The 16,794-nt window shown below is 43.0% G+C and overlaps 1 protein-coding gene across 2 annotated transcripts in view; it reads right to left on the bottom strand.

Annotated features, from left to right (window-relative positions):
* Positions 1-16,794, bottom strand: part of STK32C (serine/threonine kinase 32C) — a 110,015-nt gene that overhangs the window by 33,957 nt on the left and 59,264 nt on the right. The gene's annotated exons all lie outside the window — the stretch shown is intronic.

Here is a 16,794-nt window from a genome sequence, read left to right as displayed (position 1 = left end):
GTTTTTTCCATATATTTGCCAACGAATGTGAATAAAACTTAAACTGTCACTTGACAGTTCTGTGCATACATATTACTCGCTCTCTTTTCTTTCTATACTTGGTAATATCTGACACTTTAAAAGCATTTCCAAAGTTGTTCAGTTCATCTTTTGTCTTTGGCATCGAAGTTTGCTCTTACTTACTAACATGATCTTAAGAAGTTCCTAAAATATCATATTTAGTTGTTATAACCAAATAACCTTTATTATCTTTCCCATGAGCTGGGCTGCCTAGTATCTTACATTATTCACTGCACAATATGGATCCAAAATTATTGTGTACAAGACCTTCCCTCTAACTGAAAGATTCCATTAGACATGAAAGGTTAGGCATCTTGCAAGTCCAACAGAAGAGAATTTGAGCTATAAAGATTAAAATCACTTCTCATCTCAAAACAAAACACCCTGCAATGAATGGCACCTCGGCAGCTACGCAGCTCATCCAGTTCGGAGTAGTAGACCAACCGTAAGACGGTGTAGTTACCCTCACTGTTCAGCTGGGAGCCTCTACGACGTTGCTGAGCGCTAACAGAGTTTATTTTCAAATTCCATTTTGAAGGTTTTGTAAGAAAGGGTCAACAGGTATTTTCATTTACCCACTTTTCTTTTTTATTATGTACGTACATTGTTCTTATTTTTATTTGTATTGTAATCTTTTATTATAATAGCATTTTAAATCAAGTACAGTTATATATTTAAATGAAATCTAAGGCTGTGTTTTCCATGCTTTAAGAAAGTTGATATAGATGCATATTATTAGAATTTTATTGATTTACTGAATTTTATTGAGTTTATTGACAACTCTTGTCAAGAGCTGGTTCCCTCACCAATCCACCTGATTTCTTATAAAACAGTATAGCACATTTATATGAACTGAGTGTATATCTGAGGTGTGAGGTCTCTAACATAACTCCAGAACTGATTCAATAATTTGACCCAGTCTGAGGGAAAAGAAAATACCAATCTGGTATCACAGGAACTGCATCTTAGGATAGATGTTTTCTTTCCGCCTCTGAGATACTGATCTATGCAAAAAAATCTCTCACGTTAATTAACAAATAACTCAGAGAATTCAGAAGAAATCTTAATTCTAAGGATAGCTAAAAAACCTAGTAGAGACAATAAAATTCCCCAAAGGATTTGGCTTTTGAAAGAACAACTGAAACATAGTTATTTGAGACTCTGCCTTTCTGGAAATGCTCTCAAACTTGGCATCAGGAGCACATGATCTAAGGAAAATGATCGGGTCGTCTCAATCATGGAAAAGACAGCAGTTTGCCATCTGAATATAAACAGATACTGAAAGAGAATCTGCAGAGGTCTGTCTGCATCCGGTGCTGTTTACTGTTTTCACTAATGATCTTGATAATGGAATAAAAGCAGCCTCCTAAGTACTCTGAGGACAGCAAGCCGGGGAGAGGGCAAGTACACTATGGACTAGATTAAGGATGCACGACAGTCTTGACAAATTGGGTCTTGAAAAAAAGGAGGATGAGCCCTTGAGGACAAATGCTATGTACTACAATTAGGCAAGAATAATCAACCATAGCTTCCAAAAGTAATCAGAAGAGTGTCTTATGAAGAAAAATCCATCAAAATGTCCTGGTTAGCTTGAAAAAGAGATGAAGGAGAACATAAATTCTTAATTACACCAAAGGCTGCTGCAAAGTGGAAGAGAATGATCTGTTCTCTTCCAAATTCAGATTAGACATTGGGAGAAAGCTTCTAAAGGTAAGGACAACAAGATGATGGAACAGGGTGCTGAGGGGTCCTGAGGCATGAATGTAAAACTTCCAGCACTGGAAGTCTTTACAAATTGGCCAGATAAATATCAGCTAAAAATGACATAGATGATCCTCCCTTGGAATGGAAAAAAGCTAAAACAACCCTTCAGATCTCCAACAGATCTGACTTTATACAGAGTTTTTGAGGAAATAAGGCTTTTGCATCAGGTTGTCTGTTCATCTGTCTAGTTCCTTCTTTCTCTAGTAACTTTTGAACTCAGTAGTTGACTTCAGCCAAGACTGAAAGAAAGTCAATGTCTTAAACAAAACGAATTTGCTATAGGTTCTGTGAAAACAGAAAGCCAGGCACAGAGAAGCCCTAAGCAATGCTTCCACTGAGGAAAAAGCAGGTGAATTATTGTAGTTATGTTCTATTTGACAACAACTAACTGGCCCAAGAGCACCTATACAGCTGCAAAACAGTCAGGCCACATGATGGGTTTTGCTGACAGTGTTATTAGCAGAAAATAGATGGAGCAAAGCAATATCAGATTATCAAATACATCAAAAATCACATGTTATTCCTTCTGCTGCTCAAAAAACAACTTGTTCTTTCGATTTTCTGGACATTTTCTCATAACCGCTTCACTAGCTTACAGGCTGAGAACCTGTGACCTTCCTCTTTTCCTGCTCTTCACTCCTCTGTTTTCCAAAGCTTGAAAGAAGTGAAAAAACACAACAATAGAGACAAAGAAAGAGCAGGTGCCTAAAGGACAGAATAGAATATAGCTAAGGTGTGGGAACTAGTCATTTCTGTCTCTTCTCCCCCAAAACCCACCAATCTTGGGCAGAGAATGAAATGAGAAACAGAGAAGGACTGGTGCACAACTTCTGATAGTACGTTTCGATGCATTAGGAATAAGTTTTCCATTTTTCAAGTGTAGGGTGTTTAGCAGCACACGCCCTGATGTGCTCCGAAGCAATACATTTTGATCTACGTGAGCGAGCTCCTCCTCTCCGCCTCAGAAGCTGTGTTCGTTGTGTGTTAAAGGAAAGGGACCCAGCCAGCTCATCCACTGCAGTCACTGTCACCGGGCTTCAACTGAGCTGTTTCCTGAACAAATTTTGGGGAACTAAACTGGACTTGGCTGAATTAATTTATTATTTGAAAACAGTCAAACAAATGTCAGGTTCTGAGAAATCTGAGAGAGTGGCATCCACTTGTTATTGCAACAAATATGCATTGCTGATGTCCTTAAATGAAGGCTTCCTAATGAAGCAGGTATCCTATACCCCAGAGATCACATTTTCAGGAAGCTTCTTCCAGGTACTCAGGGAAGGAATCCGTTCTCAAAAGGAGGTTTTGTACTGAGTTTTGCACTCGGACAATTCCAGGCATTTTCTGATCACTGTGGACAGGCCTCAAACGCCACCATGTTCATGGGTCATATAGCTGAACACAGAGCAAAGCAATGCTGGGAGGGGTAGGACTGCAGTGGCACGCTTTGGCACTAGGAATTCATTATGCAGAACTACTGCATGAAAATTAAAAAGTGTATCAAAACATTTATCTATATTTGTACTGAAGGACTCCAGGATCCCCAGGTTTTGTAACGGATATGGTCAGACATATTGGTTCTCAGCTATACCGTAAATAACCAGGGTTGAGATAAACCTGGCTAGATGTATAAGCCAAACAGCAAAGCTTTTACCATGCAGTTAGGCAGCGAGACTGTGGAAGTCCTTGGCTTCCAAGGGAATAAGAGCTAAAAATATCAACTGCCTGGAAAAACACAGATGATTTTGAAGAGGAAGATGTCAGCACCATATTCTACCATTTTTGAAGGATATACACCATACAGGGGGATCTGGCACATCACACAGTTTAAGGAATAGCATGTAGCCCACAGCATGCTGTTACTCCAGTCCTTACATCTGCAACGACTTATCAACCAACCAGGAGGGAACCAGCCAAGCCTGTCAACTAACACAAAGCCGTTCTACCCTTCCATCATCTGTCTATCCTTCTCTCACGTGAAATACCCAGTCTTTCTGATCCACCTGTCAAGGTTTTATTCTACAATAGCAATGCCCTCTTTTTGTGTATCACAGTTCACTGGAGAAACAAGGCAAATCGCTACCAAGTTCTTAAGACCAGAAAAGAGGCAATTTCAAAGGAGAAACTCAAGCAGGAAAACTGAGAGGAATAAAAGCCCATAATGTACTCATCGCTGGGAAAGACATCTTCTGAGAAGCCTGGCTCATGAGAAGCTTCCTGCCTGGGGCAAGCCGAGCCGACAAGCTGCTGCTGACTTCTGGTACACAGTACCAACTGAAAGTCTCCTTGCCTGCAGCTGATTTATATTAAATCTATCACTAGAACAACAGTTTCTTTGTTAATTGTGTATCAGCTGCATGAGTTTCCATTTATATTTCCTATTTTCACTTTTTTCCCCATCATTGATACACCAAAAATAACAATAAAGCGTTACTCACTTGTGGGCAGCTCCTGAACTTGTCATAGTAAAACCAGAACTGCATCCACTACAGCTTCTCTGGATTTATTTCAGTACAACTGCAATTAGACATTGATTTGTTTTCAGGCAGTGCATAAATACTTAAATAGGAAGTCATAAACTTTGGACTTCTTTGAGTGCTGATCCAAACTATGAGAAGAAAAAAAAAGTCAGGCTAAGAAAGGGAAGAGCTCTCCCTTTTCAGACATCACTGAATTATGGTACTGCCATAAGAAAAAGAATAAATCCTAGAATTCTTTGGGTAATTCCAGACAATATTGACTTCAATAAACTGATATAAAAGTACTTAGGGAATCTTTGTTACATCACATTAATATAGTCAAAATCTCGTAAGAACAGAGGACGTGGTTCCTTATCGTTTCTGACATCAAATGGTTCATAACTGTGTTGTCCAACCACCGGCATTAACAGAGCATTCAGAACTCCCAACCTGCAGCTCCTAAGGACTTGCAGATGATCGAGACATCCAGTCTTGCTTCAGCTGAATTGTTGCCGAAGCCCGTATATGAAATATCTCATTCTCGTGGTCCAACTAACTAGCTTGTGGGAGTGAACCGCATGATGGCAGGTCTAAACAAAAAAGCAGATCCAAATGCTGGTCACATTTAAGCCATGGAGAGACTTATAATCAACGTTAGTAAAACAAGGCATATTTTAAACTATAAAAATAAGCGGGATTTTTTAATGTTGTTCGTTAGAAAATAAAGAAGTTGGTGGCTGCTGTTGCGCTCCTGCCCGCGGAAGCAGAGCAGCGCGTCGGCCGCGCCGCTGGCTCACAGCCCGGACAAGCCGACACGCACCACCGCGCCGCTGCTTTTGGTAGCTCGCAGGTGAACACGGCCGAACCAGGATTTCTCTTGAGAGTAATGCTTAACGAAGGATTCGCAAAGCTTTCACTCCTCTGCTTCTGCTGCTGCTAATGCGACGGCCGGTGAGGACGACCGGGAAGGGAACGGCTGGGGCGTCCTGCCGTGCGGCTCTGCGCCTCTCTGCGCAGGTCCCACGCGTGCAAATGTGCACGCCGCACGGAAAACTCCTCGCGCCGGCGTGGAAGAAGCCCCAGCGCGCACTCCGGCAGCGGGCGATACCAGCGCCTGCTCGAACGCCACGTGCTGCCGCTGCAGAGAGGAGCTGGAGTCAGAGGATTCATCCTGGGCTATAATTACCTTCCTCGCTCTCAAATGTACCGAAAAACAAAGAAATACAATGGGAGAGGAGTGAGAATCATAGTTCAAATTACAAGTGCAATCAAGTGCCAAAATGTTCTCCTCTTTGTTCTCACAAACAGCAGATATCTTATGAAATTCAGTAATGAATTTAATTCTGGTTTCTCTGTAATCACGCCGCGTAAGTCAGCTCTATCCTTCCATACTCAGAGCTTTTCTTGTGAGATGCCGTACAATTCCTGCAGAATCTACAGATTTCCTATTCTGCAACATCTCCTCCTCTGGCAAATAAAGATCTTGAGCTCTTCTTCCCCTTACCAAATAATGAGGTTGGTCCTTGAGAGCAGGTATTTTTGTCTGATTCAAAGACACCTGCCCTTCAACAGACAGCATACGTTAAATTCGTAAAAGGCCTCCTTAATCAAAGACCTGGAACTGGGACTGCATTTGTGACTTAGATGAGGCAGTAAAAAGGAAGATGTTGATAAAAGTTATTATTGAAAAAAGTCACAGGTAAGAAGAGCTAGGAAACATCTAAATAGGAAATAACCATTTAGTCTTGATGAATACACTGTAACAATTAATTTAAGCTGATGCAAGCTAAGGCAAGCTTTGATTGCATGGATGGACAAAAGCAGCTCTTTGGTTCACTTTATAAAGTTGCTGCTGCTTCTGGTCTAAGAGGACCTCAACTGCAGCAATGCACAACCAGCAAACCCAGCCACATTTCGGATACTGTTGTTGATCATGTCTGTCGTAGCGACTACCCATTTTTCTATCTGAGTGCTCCAGACAGCAACTGAGGGTCTGTCAGCCCTGGAGGCTTCCCTGGTGCCGAATTTCTCGTAATTTCTTAGATATTTATAAGCTGTTATGCAAACAGTTAAGCAGTGGTGATAGCAGCGAATGAAACGCTAACTCTGTGTTACCTTCAGACCCAGGATACACAGCACTGCCTTTGCCTGGCAGAAGGAGGCCACGTAGGAGAGCTAAAGGTTCAACCAGGTCAAGGCTGATATAATGGGGAAAGAATATGGCAGAGAGAGATGCCTTAAATGGTCCCGTCTGTACTTCTTACACATTTTCATGACCATTTTTATCATTTATTTTAAATCCATAAATGCTTATATGACCCTATATTGTCAGAGATCTAACTTGGATTTGGATGTCATTTAAATTGTGATGAGAAAGTAGCAAATACAACTAAAGCCGCATTTACAATGTTCACATGTAATGGGGAAAAAAATCCTTACTTGAAAAGAATTTGCAAGACTCTGTCAGACATTCCTGCTCATTAGGACTTCATTGCAACTCTCCTTTTGGGCAGCTAGAGAAAAACATGGGACTCTGACAAGGGATTTGGTGGAGGAAATGGAAAAGGCCCCTAAGAAAGTTTGGCTTTCTGCATACAGGACTAAGCTGTATCCTCTTGGGAGCAGTTTCTTTGGTGTACCTTGTAATGGCACTACATCAATTTACTGTTTACAGCAAACAAGGACTTTACAGCCTCTATGGAAACACGTCATGGATTTGCTGTCTAGGCTTCCACCTAGGCCACTAACGGCCTTTTTACGGACTGCTGTACAGAAGCAGTACACATGCTTGCCATTGGATGACTTCAACCTCCGAACTGAGAAAGCACTGAAAAAGGTTACTTGGGACCTGGTGAAGCCCTGGGCCAGCTCCAAACAAACCTTCACCTCCTCTACTGTTTCCAGGAATCAGCTAAATCACAGGTCTGTGTTTTGCAGAGTAGGTCAAGTGGAAAGCAGACTCTTCAAATGAAAATGTGATTACGAGCTCCAGAACACCTCCTCTTGTTCAAAGCAGTATTTTCACAACAACGCTAGGTTTATAAACTTGCTGGTCACAGCTTCTAGCACGCATCTCTGGTACGGCAAAAGGTACTCAGGTGCAAGGAGCTGTGCTGCTGCTCCGGGCTTCCTTTGTTAACTGGACCTATTTTTACTTTTGTTTATTCAGTCTGAACGGTACATTTAGCTGGAATGTCACAGCAAGGCTGTTTAACCAATTCAGTCACTCGAAATTATATAACCCTGTTGCCATAGAAATGACTATGTACTTTTATCTTGCTCTGCTCAGGCGCAAAGTGTAAACTGTAGGTACTTGCATTGTGCCTCTGAGGCATCAAAGGTCTGGCCAGAAGATCCATCTATCTCTCCTGACTCACACGTGGCTTGAAAACTTGATTAACCACGTAGCAATTACATTAATTTAGAAATTGGTTTGTGTCTGAGAAATGCATTTGTTGCCAAAGGGAGGCTCTAGCCATATGGATATGTCATCTGGGGGAACACACTTTTTCTGAGAGGGATAAAGCCGATTCAGAGAAGTAAGATACTACCGAGCAGAAGTCCGTGGGCAGAGGAGTCCAAGTGGCCACTGGTGCCAGCGAGTGCGTCAGCGCTCCTGCGGCACGCCGTATTTCGCTCTGAGCTAACGGGCCGCGCAATCCAGCATGCCCACACGCTGGTGCTGTGGGTTACCCAAGACTGTTTAGCTGCCAGAATACAACCATTTTTAGCCTGCAGAGGTCGATTTTAATGTTCCACTTACTAACGCAGACATCAGTAAGGAATGATAGATAATTAGATCTTCAAGAAACAGCAGGAGCTTGATGCTGTGCCACTTAAGTCAATGGGATTATTCTCATTGATTTAAGAGACAGCAGGATACAGTCCAGATCTTATCACAAGAGAGACAGGTTGTTTATTATATTTTGCTTCTAAGTCTCTGGAATATAAAGAATTAAAAAAAAATCAATGTCAGAACAGTAAATAATATATCCTTTCCAACAGACATTTTTAATAACACAAGAACTTCTGGTAGAACAGACTGGCTTACACCAACAGTAATAGTTGACGAGCTGCTGTATCCCACCCCCTCGTAGCCAGCCAGCTATTCCTAAGGCAGCATGATGACCAACTTGTCTCTAGAGAGCCAGTGAGGTGAGCGTGATGCACCAACAGCGGCGGGCGGTGTGCTTTGCACGTGGCCTCATTTCTGCGGTCCCGCTGGCAGTAGCTGCGGTGGGGAGAGCACAAGTGCGCAGAGGACACCAGGGTTTCCTTCTCAGCGGAGCTGCAGCAATTAGCGCTTTTGAAGCAGATCTCTATAGGAAGGCCCAGGCAAAAGACAGATACAGAAGAATAAACAGAGCTGTCCCCATGTTTACCTCCGTTTGCAAAAGCAGACATCTGGGTACACCTGACGGACAACACGCCTTGCTCCTGAAGAGACGCGGGAGCTCCACGCTGCACCGGTGCTGTAATGACTATGGGGAACCGGGGGAGTAAGGTGAAATTGCGGATTCACCCCGGCGCAGGAAAGCACGCAGGGCAGCAGCTGCAAACTGCCTGTCTCGAAACCAGCAGGCACTGGAGGAAAGCGAAGACCCGCTCCACGCCAGCCTGTCTGCAGCTCCTCGCTGGCGCTGCCAGCTGCGGGCCGCTGCCAGCCAGCCCGGCACGTTCGCACCTGCCCGCAGGCACCGCGGCCGCCGAGCAGCCGCCCGCGTCACCGGGGCCCTCCAGCACATCCGCACCCCTGCCCTCGAGGCGGAGGTCCACTCGCCCCTTGCCCAGCCTGGGAGCAATCCACTCCCCCAAGGCCATTTAAATGTCGTCTACTACTTGGTATTTCAAAAGCTCTCTAGAGGTGAACAGTTTCCTTTTCCTTTTTATTTAATGCTAGCCTTTTAAAAATTAAAACATTTTATATTTGATGTTTCAGAGCTGTGCAGAGGCTGTAGGGGTAGGAAAAAAAAAGTCTTTGGAAACGAATCCCAGAGGAAGACACCAGTTTTATCATGGAGGCCAACAAAATTAAAGAACGAGAGTAAGGCAAGAATGAAAGACATGAGACACAGGATCATTCAGCACCCTTTTGTTCTTCATTTTTCAATCAGTTACTACCATTACAATTGCTAGTGACAGCTGATCATACCGCCAACGTACGATGTATAAATAGCACCGGAGTACTGAAGCCAGCACACCCCGAGGTATCACCATTAATACCATGCCAGGCTGAATTAGTGCATCCTGTCGGGAGATCTTCACTCACGCTCCCCGAGGCGGACACCGTGCCCCGGAGCGGCACAGTCTGCTCCAAAGGACACATCCGTACGGCGGCTTTGCCCCCGCTCCCTGCAGGCGACGGGCTGCCAAGATCCGTGAGGGTGGAATTAGGGATAAAGCTACAGAATCACGCTCCACCCCAGCTCCTCCTACCAGCGAAGGAAACAGGTTTTTAAGAAGAGGAGTTCTGCTGTGAATTGTATTATAATGCAAGCTCACGGCAGCAGGGATCAAGTGTACTGCACCTGCTTATGGCTTCATGAATTAAACATTTCAGTCTGGCTCCCTAAGAAAATGAGGTTATGCGATTTTTCTGTTCACCTCTACTGACTTTTAAAACTGCTGGCCAACTTCAGCTACATTTTACAGAAGGACAGATGTTTTAAAGCTCTGTGAAAATAGACGAGATGCAGAAAGACGGAAATGCTCCACCATTAATTAAATCGTATTATCAGACACCAGAGAATTCTTATAATAAAGAAGCTTACCAAATCAGGCTTCACTGCTACATATTAATTAAAACAGACAGGCTTTGTTATGGCAACAAGACTCTAAATCTTCTCCAGTGTCGGTGAACTTTGATGACAGAAGACAACTTGACAAGCGAACATGACAAAATCTCAGCAGAGGAGTAAACAAGGGCATTCCCTCACAACGCTGAGCACAACCTAGAACGTGTCTATAAAGTAGAGGGGAATAAACTGACAGAAAACATCTTACTCATTGTTTTATAGCTGATAAAGGAGACAGGTCGGTTCACATACAGATTTTCTTCTCGTTTGTGCATACAAACTGCGAAGAACTTGACTACCGAAGCCCAGCTAGCAAAACCAGCATGCCCTCTGCTTCTGTCCTTCATGGTCCATCAAGGCAAGCATATGGGGAAGAAAGTAAACAACGAGGGAAGCAGGTCTGTGAATAAACAGCGGGTCACAGAGATGACCCCAGATGAGCCATCCTTACCCCGCTATGAAGTCTCAGTGACAGACCCTGGACGCTTATCCTGCCACAAGCTGTAATGAATCAGTGGAGACCTGACCTCAGTGAGCTCTGGGTTAGATCCTGTTTGAGAAAAAAGATCATACACAAATCCCATGTATTCTACCTGACATCTCATTTTCCTCCAAGCTTTCTGACAAATAGGAAAGAGCAGGTTTGGGGACCGTGGAGGAACAGAGGCCATCTGAACACTAAGCCGAGCAATTACATGAGTAAGGGGTGAATTTGGCAAAAAAAGCTCAAATACATTTGTAATACTCATGATAGTGCTCACAAGGCAGCTGCTGGGAACTGCTGCTCTCCTGCGTAGCTCTGAAGCAGCCGGCACATTTCTCTGAGGGCTTACTGGGCTTATTTAGCAGGTCTGAGCAAAGGCAACGCAGCAGCTGGGCAGCCCCAGAAGAGATGAGGCCTCGGCAGGCACCACCTTCTTCTCTGGGCAACTCCAGCATCTGCTCATGGAGAACAGCCTAGAAGGTGGCCCAAAGGGCCACGAGTGTTTCTTTGGATGGAAGAAAGCATATCAATCCATCATTTCCCCCCTCTGCTTCATTACGCCATTTTGCCTGGGCACAGGCTCTCCCGTCCTTCACCCACAGCAGCAGCTCCAGCCTCCCGTCCCACGTCCTTACTCACGGCCAATGTGACTGTTATGACTAATCCAGAGTAAATGAAGGGGGCTGAAATAAATCTTGTGTGGTTTCTAATGGAAATGTTAATAAAGCACTGGGTATATAATAATAATAAAGTGGGTAGCTTTTACTATAAATCACTGTCTTAATAAGTTCTATCCTTCAGAAACTCAGAACATGTTCCTGGAGGCGTAGTGAGCAGTATCATGTACCAGGCCTCATTTGAGCTGAAGTTACTATTCATTTTTTCACTGAAAACTATTTAGTAGCATTTCCTGCTCCACAATTTTACTCCTGCTGCTCTCAGAACTCAAGAGCTAGACAGTAAGTGACTGTTAGACTGCACTGTTGTTTTGGCTTTTAATTCTTAGCCATTCTCTCTCCCATGCCATTTAGTGGTGCCACACTTACAGCTTAACAATGCCCAAACACAATAAAAACACGAAATAGTATCTAGGAGGTTGTACCAGAAGGAAGATCAATCTTCACATGCTTTGTTTCTCATGCTGTTTTCCTAAGTATCCATTCTTGGTTACTGGTGGAGGCAACAGATTTAGCTAGACGTATTTCTTCTTCGATCTAATGTATAGTTCCTCCACTATCCTCCATAGTGGAGGTGGTAAACCAGTGCTAGTTATGGTAATGGTGAGTGATATCCTGAAATACTCCCGTTTTGGTCTCTAGGTCTGACCAGGTGAAACCCTGGACCATGATAATCCTCCTTCTTGCAATATAAACTCAGCAGCACTGCCCCTAGATTTACAAATACTGGGACTTTGGGACAGGGTAGCACTCTTGTCTGCTGTGCCCTCACCTACAAGGAGGCAGAGACACTGCATCTGGTGACTAGCCAGTCCCACCAAATACTCTTCAAACTACTGAAGCTGCAGGGATGGAGGAAGTCTGACTCTGGCGAATACACACAGCTCAGCTGGGCTGGCCAAGGCAAGTCCTCGCCCACCTGCCCCATGGACCGTGCTGGTTCTGCTGCAGTCAGGACTTTCTAAATCTCTGGAGAGCAAGATCTAGTACTTACCATATAGGCAAAAAAACACAGATGAGAACAGAAGTCTGCTTGTTTTGTTTTGTTTTGTTTTTCCAGATAGCTTGACGTGGGTTTCTGCAGCTGCAGCATACCTTGGTGTCTTTTCACAAAAGGTTGTGCTAAAGGAGACTGCACGGAAACAAGTGCTATCCACGCAAGTTTTTACACCACTGATTCGACCGTCAGCTTCAAACCTGCTCCTAATTATTGCAGTGTAAGATGATCTTCAGAATGGAAACACAATACTGAGCTACAGTTTCTTACAGCATGGATATGAAGAAAAGCATTTTCTTTACATTACTACTCAAGCAATTATGTTTTTCTTGCCTAGAGGGCCTCTTATGTCCTATACAATATTCTATTTACCTTCTGGTGCCAAACAAGATGGTGCCTGAACTGTTTAAGTTTGAAACTACCTTTTGTTCCTCCAAGCCTAAGGCCACCCAGTACAACTTCACTCACTCTCAACGTATTGCTACGTCAAGGAAGACAGGAGGAGAACAGACTTAACTCGTTATGAAGACTCCATACAACACCCAGACATTCTTTGGTGTCCTAGGATTCACAGATGTCCATCTGCAGTAGTTTTCAGATCGCTTTGTATGCTGAACTTTATAGGAGGACAAAGTTTCAGCTGGCTTATTTCCACATTGCTGCCACTGCTCTTCTCATACGCACCAGTAGCGTATTCTGGACATAGCACAACTGCAGTCGGATGATTTAAGTCCTTTGTGTGCTGTTCATAACCTAAGCCCCAGGAAGCTAGTATCAGCATAGTTTATCTGACCATCTCCTACAACTACTGCCAAGGCAAGACTGTACCCTACAGTTGCAGCGTTCAGTCTGATCTCACTTCAGTTCTCACAGTATGGGCAAGGTGGAGCATTCATCTTCTTTCCAATGCTGCTATCACATCCTTCTTCGTTTTTCAGCCCAACTGTCCCTTCTCAGTTTAAGCTCATTGCTCCTTCTATAAAATAACAGTATTTGTACTTCCAATGTAACCTTGACATTCCTGAAGATAGGGCACATTTGCCAAAACTACCTCTGGCATACACCTGACCACGCGGTATCCACGAGGCACAGCAGCAGATCCGAGTGCGAGAATGAGCCATGGTGCTGGCATCGTGGAGGGACAGGGGTATGTATTTTGAAAACCCATCTATGGCTACAACAAAACCCTGGCCTCAGACAGCTTAACCTCACATATGCTTCAGTATAGGTAAAGAAAAAATACCTGACAAAAATATCCATGGTATTTTAACACAAAGGGATTATGTTTTTAGGCTTTTAGTGGGGAAAAACTCTTGCATGTATAAAGTTGGAAAAAAAGACAAAGGATAAAACTTGCATTGAGTATCAAAGAGATTCAATTGAGGAGAGACTTCAAGGGAATTTTATTTATGGTGTATCTACTAGGTGGGCATTTATGTCCTTTGGAAAACAGACATAAAGCTTTAGTATACCTGTTTCAAGCTTTGTGAATTATTAAAGCAACAAAACCATAAAGTTAAAGTACTTCAGCAAAGCAAACAACGTTAAAAGTGAGCTTTCTTTGGAAAGGTCACTCAAAAGCCACCTTCCACCGAGGTGGCACGAAGTCTCCTGCAGCCAGCTAAGCAAGGCTCTCTTCAGAAGCCTCCTCTACCACCCAGAAGTAAAGAAGCTGGTATGCAGAATAGAACTGAAATGCAATTTTAAATAAAATACTTTAAATAAAGTAATAAATTTATTAAGTAAACAAACTTATTTTTCATCCTTATAACTTAGTTGTTTTCATGAATCTTCATTAACTATTTATTATATTGGCCAATTCAAATGTAATTAAAAAACACAGCTCAAAACAAATCACAGCTAAGGGTAAAATCCTGCTAGCAAGGCTGGGCCAAACCTCTCGGGCGACTGGCTCTCGCCGAAGCGCCTGCTGAAGGGTGGGTTGCCGCACACGAGCAGCGAGGCTCCTTGGAGGCAGGCTGCGGCCAGAGCGCCGATCCTGGGAACCGTCTCAGGATCTCCTTCCCCACCGGTGTTCCGAGTCGCTCCGCAACCTGCCCCTTGCTCCCCCATCATCAGGGACACGTCAGATCACAGAATCACAGCAGTGTCCCCCAAGCCCCCACACAGGCTGTCTGCAAATGTCCCACATTTCTGAAGACGCATTTGTTCTCTCTGGAAAATTTCATTTCACGTTGCTCTTCAGGCCCGCCTGGACCCTCTGATTTGATCTTGTATTTCCAACAGCAGATCAAGACACGAATTTGTGCTGAAGAACTCCTGATATGTTTTTATTTCATAGCAGTAAAATGAAAATAATAAAAGATAAATTCTCCATAACCCTAGCAAATTCTTTATCCCTTGGAAAAAAACAGCAGAAGGCTGATTCAGACTGAGTAGGATAGCTCACATAAAAGGAATACCTTGGGAAGAATAATTTAACATTCTGCCTACCCATTTGAACTGAAAAAGATTCAGCCAGGAAAGGTCAATTTTAAAAAAGGGAGATGTCAGGATACCTACAGTGCAGCTAGCATCTTCTGAGATTTCAGCAGTCTCATGAGCTCTCTTGCTTGCCCTCATGAAGCACAATAAAAATCCGAGTTGGTTCCCATTATAACAGTGAGTCCTAATGTAGGACCTAATGACCAGTAACGATGAAATGATTTTCAGAATTCAACGTACATTAGGACTCACTGTTATAATGGGAACCAACTAGGTAAAACCTGATCAATCTCTGTTCCCTGAGAAGCAAGTCTGGGCTACAGAAAAACATAATGTTCTTCTTAAAGTCAAATAATATTATTTCTAATATATATATGGAAAATATTATACATAAGCTAATTTGAATAAACATAGAATTAAGCATGACCTTCATTTGATTAAGAGTACCTTAAAGATGATAGAAATAGTATCTTAAAGACAATTAAACTCATCTGTAGGGAAAAAAAATAAACAGGTTTTTTTGCAGATATTTCAGAACCTCAGTCCTAAGACTCTTCAGTCTCCTCAAAGTCAATTTCTGAATTGCATTTTGCATGGTTTTGTACAGTTTCTGTACTGAAAACCATACACAATCTGTCTTGAGAGGTAAACAAAAGTGAGAATGGAAACAGAAAACTGGCCCAAAGCCACACAGAAGTTTCTTTGTCTATGAGCTCCCGTGATGACTACATCACATGCTTTACAAATTTCACAGGCCACAGATCAGCACATTGAGGGGTCATACTCTAATTCTGAAATAGATAGCACATTGGCTCCCAAATAACTTTCTGAATATGGGCCCATAGTACTTACATGAACCAAAAAAAAAAACCTAAATTACTCATGAATTTCAAATAATAGCTTTCAGGTAGGTAGTTCTTCATTTTCCATAATTAAATGTCAGTTGTAGAAGACTTTGTAAATGTAAAATTGCTTTTCTCAGTATTAAAGAAAATTCAGCATAGTGATATAATTATCCAGAAAGACAACTGATGACTCATTTCAGCAGTTTGTTGAAACTACTCACAATTCTGATGCCTGCTGGACCACTAGGTGCTAGACTTAACCTGTTGTTAACATAAACAGGTAGAAAAGGAAGCAGCTACGAGAAGCAGCTCTCTTCAAAGCCAAAAAGGTCCTGTCTTGGGATAAAGATTTTTTCCTTTTCATATTTTAACTGGAATTAATTAGTTTTCCAGCACCTGGTGCTGCAACACACCAGGCTCAATCTCCTTCTTTTGGAAAGTTTACATTTGGAAGGATGAGCCATCTCATATGAGGTTGAAAAAATGTCACGATACTTTTTGGTAAGGTTTTGTGCTGGCTTTTTGGTCCTTCACAACCAGCAGAAGCCACAAGACACTGAGAGTTCCCGTTCTAGCAGCGGCACTTCCAGGAGACTCTCCCTTGTTGCGGGGGCAACAGGATGTTTCATCTCCTGGGCCAGATTCGGAGTCTCTCACGCGCTGTGGACAGCGCTGGGCTGTGTGTCTCAGCGACCCTCACTGAATGAGCTGCTCACCAAAATCAGACAGGCAGGATCTGGCCAAGCTGGACAGATCAGCAGAAAGAAAAGCGAGAGGATACAGCTTTCTTCTGATTGTTCAACTTCTTTTTAAGTTTATTTTAGTACTGTGTGGAGATAAGAAGGCGTTTGCACCAACCTCTAAAGCAGTCTGTGCTATTTTACAAGTTTGATATTTTGCATTTTACACAATTTCAAAGACCTATTTCTATGCCCCGTCCTGTCACATCATAACATTCAGTTCTGGCACAAAGCCCACACCAACAAACTGTCACATGAGAAGATTATGGTAACCGAATTCAACAATTTTCATGAATCACGACCACAGCTATTGCTCATACCATTCCTGTCCGCTGGGTGTAGATGCCTCAGAGAGGTGGAGGCAACTTGCTGGGAGGACACAGTAAAATGCAGATGATGGAAGAAATACGGAAGAATACCAATGCAAGGAAGTCAGAGAGGAACATGTCCTGAATTCAAGGCCATATACACATACCCACACATATACACATGGAGCTTTGGGCTTGTGATGCAAATGAACAGTATAAAACT

The sequence above is a fragment of the Rhea pennata genome, chromosome 7 (genome assembly GCF_028389875.1).
Source record: "Rhea pennata isolate bPtePen1 chromosome 7, bPtePen1.pri, whole genome shotgun sequence".
In the NCBI taxonomy this organism is placed as follows: Eukaryota; Metazoa; Chordata; class Aves; order Rheiformes; family Rheidae; genus Rhea; species Rhea pennata.
The sequence above is the reverse complement of the archived record's forward strand: the minus strand, read 5'-3'. Positions and strand labels throughout refer to the sequence as shown.